This window comes from Panthera onca, chromosome D1 (genome assembly GCF_046562875.1).
Source record: "Panthera onca isolate mPanOnc1 chromosome D1, mPanOnc1 haplotype 2, whole genome shotgun sequence".
Taxonomy (NCBI): Eukaryota; Metazoa; Chordata; class Mammalia; order Carnivora; family Felidae; genus Panthera; species Panthera onca.
In genome coordinates this window covers 8,195,992-8,203,888 of record NC_138348.1, presented here as the reverse complement: position 1 = coordinate 8,203,888, position 7,897 = coordinate 8,195,992, and the positions used below count along the sequence as shown (strand labels likewise).

Genomic DNA, 7,897 nt, shown 5'->3' with positions numbered 1-7,897 from the left:
TTTGGGCCTCCTCTCATAGTTACTTGTACCAGTTTTAAGCAAATCTTTTTAAATTCATCTCATTTGTTCAGAATCACTTCTCATCGGGTCATTAAAAAACACTGTTTAATCAGGTGCTTAACTTATATCAATTTGAGTCTACAGATAGACTTGCGGGATTATAGCTCCATTCCCCATCACTCAGCAGTCCCATAATCCTCTGCTTTTTACACAAAGCTTATTTCTTTTCAGATTCACATGTGGCTTTCATTCCAATTCCAGAATTGAACTTGATGTGCTTTTCTCTCTCTCTTCGCCACTGGTCTGTATAGAAGATAGACTTTTGCTTTCAAAGGAGATTTGTTCACTCTATTAGCTAAGGCAGCGACTCAGTAACGGTGCCTCTTGGACGGCCCTCTAGTACATTAGTCTTCCAAGTGGTTGGGGAACTCTCAAAGGGAATGGACTGAGTACTTGAAGGGTCGACCACCCCTGCCCGTTGTCACTCACGGGGCACGGTCTGCTCTGAGGCTGGCGTCGTTAGCTGTAGACATGATAATAGCCTGTACGTATTGAACACTTTGTCCCAGACGCTCGTTTAACTGTTTTACATTGATTAACTCATTTAGTCTTTGTGAGATGGTGGGTCTTAGTGAGGAAATAGAGGAAATAGAGGTGAGGAAATAGAGGCCCAGAAATGTTGAATAGCTTGTCTGTTACAAACCCAAGTGGTCCAGAGGGCATCAGTGTCAGAGCAAGACTTTCTTAACTGTGGCAAATCCTTTGGTTCTGTTTTCAGCCGTGTCCAGGCGGTAGGAGATAGATAGATACCTTAGGATTCGCTCCTAGTCAGCATGGGGCCGGCTTAAGAGTTAGTTGTTTCTTCCTGCCCTTCGTGGCCCTAGGGGTACAGACGCAGCTGGCCAGGCTCACCTCCCCTGGCGTACAAGAGCTATGGGAAACTTTTTTAAAAACTTTATTGTTTAACCCTCGCTTCTGATTGCCCTCTTTATCTCTTCTCATCTTCCGGAATTTCAAGAACCGTTTTTAGAAAAGCCAGAATTCTGAGACCTAAAATGAGTAACTAACAAGTAAGTACTGAGCTCGTAGCATGGGACGGCTTTGATTCCTAGATTTGACTGCCCTACTCTGTAGCACCCATGAAATGCTGGGATCCCAGAATGCTCTTTGTATGCGCTCCCACACCCCTGCTCCCCCCAGAAAGAAAAAAGCTGTTGTGCATGGATATTAACCGTGTACGTTTTATCGCGAAAATAACGTTCTCCCTTTACAACCGTTTACGTGCCACTTACACAGAGGCCCGGAGCCACTCGCTTTTAGCCTTGACTGCCAAGGGCACCGAGCACCGTAGCTGGTAGTACCAGGCCGCTGTGTGCATTTGGGACGTGCCAGTGCAATCCTGGGAGCTGAGCTCTGGCAGTCCTGCTGTGCCTCTTTATCCCACTGCTTGTTTTATATGCCACTGCTTCCTGTTTGCTTTTGTTCGGTCTTCGTCTGGCTCCCTCCTCTCTCCTGAGGCTAGTGCCCACAGCTCTGCTTCTGGATCTCCGGGACCTGTGCTGGTTCTTAGAGCGACTGCTCTGTGCCCCTCTGTGGAATTTAGTTCGCTTGAGTTTATGCGTTTATGGTTTGATTCACTTGCTTGTCTCCCCCGGACAGCAGTGCCTTTTCTTTTAACAGTAGTGCCTGTCAGACGTTTTGAGGTTTCTTAGCAAAGTGCTGAAATTTTAAGGCTATTTTAAGATGCCAGCGTGGGGTGAGTAAAGTGGCCGCTGCTGTCCTTACCCACTTGTGCCCCTCTTGCCGCCCTAGCAGAGAAAGAGAGGGAGTCCGACCAGGAGTGTATTTGTGTTCAGACCTCATTCGCTTCTCCAAGACCACGGTTGCGTGCCATTTCTAAATTACTTTCTTTTGTTACGGGGTAAAACCAAGGTCCACGTAAATGACTTCAAGAAGCAAAGCCTGTCAGCTTTCTTAGGAGTGGTCTCCCCCTCCCCACATCCCATCTCCAACACATTTTTATCTCTCAGCAGAGGTAGCTGCTGTTCACACACAGGTAGGTATTCTTTAGAGAGTGCATGGCAGTGTTTTCTTGCTAATAGAAAAGCTGTCGTAATGGGTTAGGTCCATAGGGGCTCGGCCTTTCTATACTTGTATTCCCAGGAAGAAAAATCTCTACCTTAATTACCACATCACACTGGCAGAGAGGTGTGGCTGCTAATTGATTAGATGACAGTCCTTTGCATTGATGCGGAACGTTAGGGTGGTTGGGTTTCGTTTTGTTTTTAAATAAACAAATAGATTTGAGCTAGGTAAGTTTATTTTGGAGAGATGAAGTCCTGAGAAGGGATTTCCCTTTATGAATCTCGCGTGTTTAGTGCCATTTCTATGTCCCTATTTTCTAACCTGGTAGTAAGCACTAAGTTGGCTTTTCTTGCCATTTTGGGGCACGTGGGGAATATGTCTTTTCCTCCCCTGTATCTCCGGCATGCTCCCTTTCTGCTGGGTAGAACCAGATTCCTTTATTTGGTTTGCTTTTCCTTCCCTCCTGTCTTGGAATGGTTGAACTCTATTCTGAAATATATTTTTAAGATAGCGTCTAAAAGCAAACACCCTGCCTTCCTTGAAACCACAGAAACTGCTTGTGAAACAGCCGACAGGGCCAACTGCCAAGTCTGCACTGTTAACCCACCCTGATGACAAATGTCAGACACTGATGGCACACCGTAGTCATGACTGGTGTGAGGGTTTGCTCAGTAATAAATGTGTAGGTGCTGAGCTCCCGGTTTCACATCCAGAATGCCCACATAATAATATTCTTCATGGTGAACCATTCCGGGAGAGTCCTGTGTAGCTAATCTGCTGTCTACTATACAGGAAAGGTTTAAAAAAAATTTTGTTTAATGTTTTTTATTTATTTTTGAGACAGAGACAGAGCATGAGCAGGGGAGGGGCAGAGAGAGAGGGAGGCACAGAATCTGAAGCAGGCTCCGGGCTCCAAGCTGTCAGCCCAGAGCCCCACGCGGGTCTCCAACTCATGGACTGAGATCGTGACCTGAGCCGAAGTCGGACGCTTAACCGACTGAGCCACCCAGGTGCCCTTTTTTAAAAAAAAATTTTTTTCTTTTAATTTTCATACAGGAAAGGTTTTAAACAAACCAATTCCCATTCCTCCTCACCTACTTTGTTTTTTTTTTTTTTTTTTTTTTAATTTCAGGAAGTGATTTTCTTTTGAGGTGATTTGGACCAAGCTTCTTACCAGCTTTTCCCATTTTTAAGTTAGAACTGGCTTTAGAATTGTTTTTCCCCGCAGTGGAGGAGAACTTGGGCCTTAATCTTTATCCCCAGGCCCTGAAATGACTGACTTCTGTTTTTTGTTTATTTGTCGGTTTGTTTGTTTGATGGCATAGAATTTTCTCTGTCTAGGGAATTTTCTTTCTTTTCTTTTTTCCTTTTAATTTTTATTTAAATTTTAATTAGTTGACATACAATGCAGTATTGGCTTCAGGAGTAGAATTCAGTGATTCATCACTTAGGAAATTTTATTTCTTTACAAGTACTTTCAGGAATGAGTATTTGTTCCTCCCTATTATCTTCCTAAAGAGCTCTGAAACCTCTGGGAGCCTGATAGGCGAGAATACAATTTGAAAACTGGCATCCGGACACCTGGGTGGCTCAGTTGGTTAAGTATCTGACTTCTGATTTTGGTTCAGGTCATGATCTCATGGTTTGTGGGATCGAGCCCCATGTCAGGCTCTATGCTGACAGTGCAGAGCCTGCTGGAGATCCTCCCTGTCTCCCTGTCTCCCTCTCTCCCTCTCTCCCTTCCCCCCCCCCTCCTCTGCTCACTTGCTCTCTATCTCTCAAAATCAATACATAAACATTAAAAAGAAAACAGTATCAGCGTGCATTGAGCTATAGCACTGATTGAGTGGGAGGGGAGATCAGGCTTGACAACCAACAATTGACAAATAAAAGGAAAAATATTTAAAGTGCTCCCTGTTCACAGCACTGTCACGGGGGTTCTAGATGCAGAGCTCGAGGAATCCTTTCCAGGTCTTCCCCAAGAGCACCCTCTTTTGTCCTTTTGTTAGGGGTTTATTCTGACTTCATTTCCATGACCTGAGTCCTGAGCAGCTTTTTTGACTTTATGTTTAAGCTCTCTTCCCACATCACCTTTGCTTGTCTGTTAGGCCTGCCCCTAGTTTCGAGATGGGGAGGAGACCAGGGAGGCTGAATGGTTTATTCTTCAGTGAGTCTCGCCAGGTTGGCTTCCTCTGAATGCCAGCATCGCATGACTCCCCACAGTTGACTCAATGGGGGTGCATCCCCATTCGCTGAAGCCCCAGGGTTTAGATACATCCTGGCAGAACTCGTGAGCCTCGCTAGAAGTGAGACCTGGGATCTTCAGATCTCTCCACCCATGGTTCTTCTGAAGGAAAAAAACAAAAACAAAAGTCACAGACTTCTAGTAAATTGGAGGGATTAGGTGGACTGTTAACTTTAGTTCTTGGGTTTGGTCCCACCTTGGACTGTGATTTGTGTTTTTTATCTCTCCTACTAGATAATCAGCTCTTTTGAAGTCTGAGCTGTTTTTATCCTTTTCTGTGTACCCTCTTCCCCCAGAGTCTTGGAGTGCTTCGTGCAAGGTCACCGCTCAATTACTTGTGAAATAAAAAGTCAGAAAAATTATAAAATGGGCATTATTTACTTACAGCTACCCTTGGGAGCGTGTGTCTGTACTGATCTGTAAATCCGACCTCTCTCTGTCTGGTTTTTGGACACGGAAGTCACAAGTCTTCATTTGTGTCTTAGTAGGTGTAATAACGACTACAGAGAACAACTTTTTCGGGACGAGGGGATGAGGAGAAAAGTTAACTCTGTTACTGGGTTGTGTTAAGAACCCAGAGAGGAAAGCGCATGGGGAGAACCTGCTGCCGAGGAAACCCTGTCTGGCTTCCTGAAGCAGGGACCAGAGCCAGGAAGCAGGCCCTCCTGGCTTTGGGGGAGCTCCGTTCTTGCCTCTGACACACAGCATCTCTGGCTACATAGGGGCTTCTGGTTCAGTTGGCCTCATCCTTCCCTCTTTTGGATGGTTGAACAGAGAGAGGTACACTGAGTGTTGGGGATCTTGTCCAGAGTTGGACAGGTCATGCGGTCTGTATCAGAAGGCTGGAGTTATTTATAGTGGGAGAAAAGCGCAGGAGCGTGGCACAGGAAGAACTCATTTCACGCCACCTCAGCGCCTGGTGATGATGAGAACCCAGATTTGTCTTTGAGCGTCTCAGGGCAGATCAGTTGCTTTTCTGAACTGACCAAGAGCTATGCCATCCGGGGCAGTGTTTTCCAGGACCGATGTGGGCAGGGCAAGGATGACATGGTGGAAGGCCGTTTTCTCCTCTCTTCTTGGTTCCCTGGTCTTGGTGACTCAGTGTGGGATCTCCACCTGACTTCTGAATCTTCTGTTTTGGAGCCCCTGCCCAAGGCCCCAGCCGCGCAGGGTGGTGGCATCTGGACCTGCTCGACCGGTCTGCTTGGCCCCCCCTCCCCCTCCCCTTACTCTGGGCTGGGAGGCTGAAACCGCTGCCTGGGGGCTTTGCCAAGCCAGTTTCTCCCCATGGGTCGCCTGCCCTGGCAGTCAGGTGGGGAGCTCCCACCCAGGAGCTCCCAGAGGAATCAGGCTACTGGGGAATCGGGCCGCAGGGTGGGGGAAGGGGGTGCCACACACCTACCAGCATTGTGTCTCCTCGGCACTGCTCACACCCAGTGTGCAGGGCCCCGGGGCCTGCTGGAAATAGACTCTGTGTCATGGTGCCTTTCCCTGTGCCTTGTAGCCACGCTCCTGGTAGGCAAAGAGGCTGGGAGGGTTGAGGAGCTTGTAAACCGTGGGTAAATGAAGTCTAGGGGGAGGGAGAGGGTCCTTCCCTAGGGCACACTGTGTTTCTAAGTCTGGGGGAGTCACCTGGGTTAATTTGAATTTGTTTTCAGCCCTAGGCAGGAGACATTGTCCAGTGCATGAGCCTGGTGTCCAAGGCGTATTAGATGAGGTTGACTTACGGAGCCAGACTGAGGTAGCTTGAGCCGATAGAAGCCAAGGTCAGGATGTGGTCTTCGGGACGTGCGGACCGTGCCCACTTCCTGCTGCAGTCTCAGGGATGGGGCTGGAAGGCACCGAAAGCCCTCAGGCCTCCACAGGGCAGACCCTCCTTTTATAAGTGGGGGGAACACAAATCCCAAGAGGGTGAATGACTCACTCAGGGTGATATCATTTGTTTGCGGGGGGCCGCGTCTAGGGTCACCCTCCCGGGGACCTTGGCAGTATACCCGCGTCGCTTCTGCTTCAGAGGCATTCCTGTGGAAGGCCTGTGTAGGGGCCAACCTGCAGACCTCCTGGCGGAAGGGAGGCCGGGAAAGGACAAGTGGAAGGGCAGCAGGCCCCGGCTCCACACACCGGAGATGAGTTCTGAAATCCTGCCAGAGACTTTGGCCACAGAGGTGCCAGAAGGCCGCAGGGAACGGATTTAAAGCAACGGGCACCAGCATTATAGTCCTGACCCGGGTTGGAGCCCAGGTGTGCTAAGAGCTATCAGGTCAGGAGACTCCGGAAAAAGCGGGAGGACCCTGACCCTGACTTTTCCTCGTGAGTCAGGAAGGCATTTACGGGGAGCCTGTTAGGTGCCGGGTACGCCTAGGCACCGAGGACACAGAAATGACCCCAGTCCTGGAATTTCCCCCTCAGGCCGCTCTCTCAGCCTTGCGAAACCGAACAAGGCAGCCACCAAGAGTTGTGAAGTAGGCCCTTCCCCAAGCAGTGAAGTCCTTGCACCAAGAGGCTTGAAGTTCTGTGACAGGGACCTTGTGAAGTCAGGGGCATGGAGCAGGGAAAGCTCTGGAAGTGATGTCTGAGCCGAGGCTGACCAGGAAGAAGAATGGGAGTGGATGATGGATGGAAAGTGTCCCAGGCGGTGGGAGGCTGTAGCAAAGGCCTGGAGGTCTGAGAGAACATTCTACATTTGAAGACCGTTGGCTGGAGCCCCGAGTGAGACTCTAGGAAGGGACGAGGGCCAGGCTGGAGCTGCAGGTAGGGAAAGGGAGCCAGCCAGCTCATTATGCAGCCGAAGGAAAAATCCAGAAACCGTGTGGGTCTAGTCTGAAAATCAGTTGTATGTATATACATACGTATACACACGTAGGCATTTTACACACATGTATACACACACATACGTGTGCACACAGATATATAATTATTAGTCACGTGTGTATAAGGGGTACTTTGAAAATGAAGCCGTCACTTCCTGTTGCCAGTGCTGGGTGCCCTGCTGAGATTACGGCTGGCTCCCCCCACCCCATGTTGTAGAGGGAGAGACTGGACTGGTGTTTTTATGTGCTGGTGCGGGTGGAGAGGAGGCTGAGGCTGTAGCCCTGGTGGGATGACTCTGGCTTTGACTTCGGAGCAGGCTGGCCAAGGACACTCGGAGCTTCTTCAGGCCCTGGGGTCAGGACCGATTTCCCTTTTCTTTGGGGGGAATGACTCACGGGCCATCGCTGCCACCCGAGGTTCTGCAGGCTTTCCTGAGGCTGCCTACGTCAGCCAGTGGGCCAGTGTTGAGAAAGAGGAAGTACCTGGTGGTTGTCCCTCCTGCCTCCTATTTCTGTCGCTAAACAGCACCTCTCCGTGGCAGCCTTGTGCTCCGCTCCGGCGAAGGAGGAGCTCTTCCCTCCCTGTGGGAGGGGCTGTCATCCGTGGCTTCTGCTCTACCCTTGGTCACAGATCAGCTTGTACTACGCAGCCAGGGACAGTCCACTCCCTTTCTGCCTGTCGTCAAGTGCTCGAGTGGGAGACCTTAACTTACAAAGTTGTAGAAATGGCCGTGCTCCAGACTGCAGGGTTCAAGGC

The 7,897-nt window shown here is 49.4% G+C and overlaps 1 protein-coding gene across 6 annotated transcripts in view; it reads left to right on the top strand.

The window, feature by feature from the left end:
- The window catches only part of MARK2 (microtubule affinity regulating kinase 2), a 58,237-nt gene that overhangs the window by 16,481 nt on the left and 33,859 nt on the right, over positions 1-7,897 (top strand). The gene's annotated exons all lie outside the window — the stretch shown is intronic.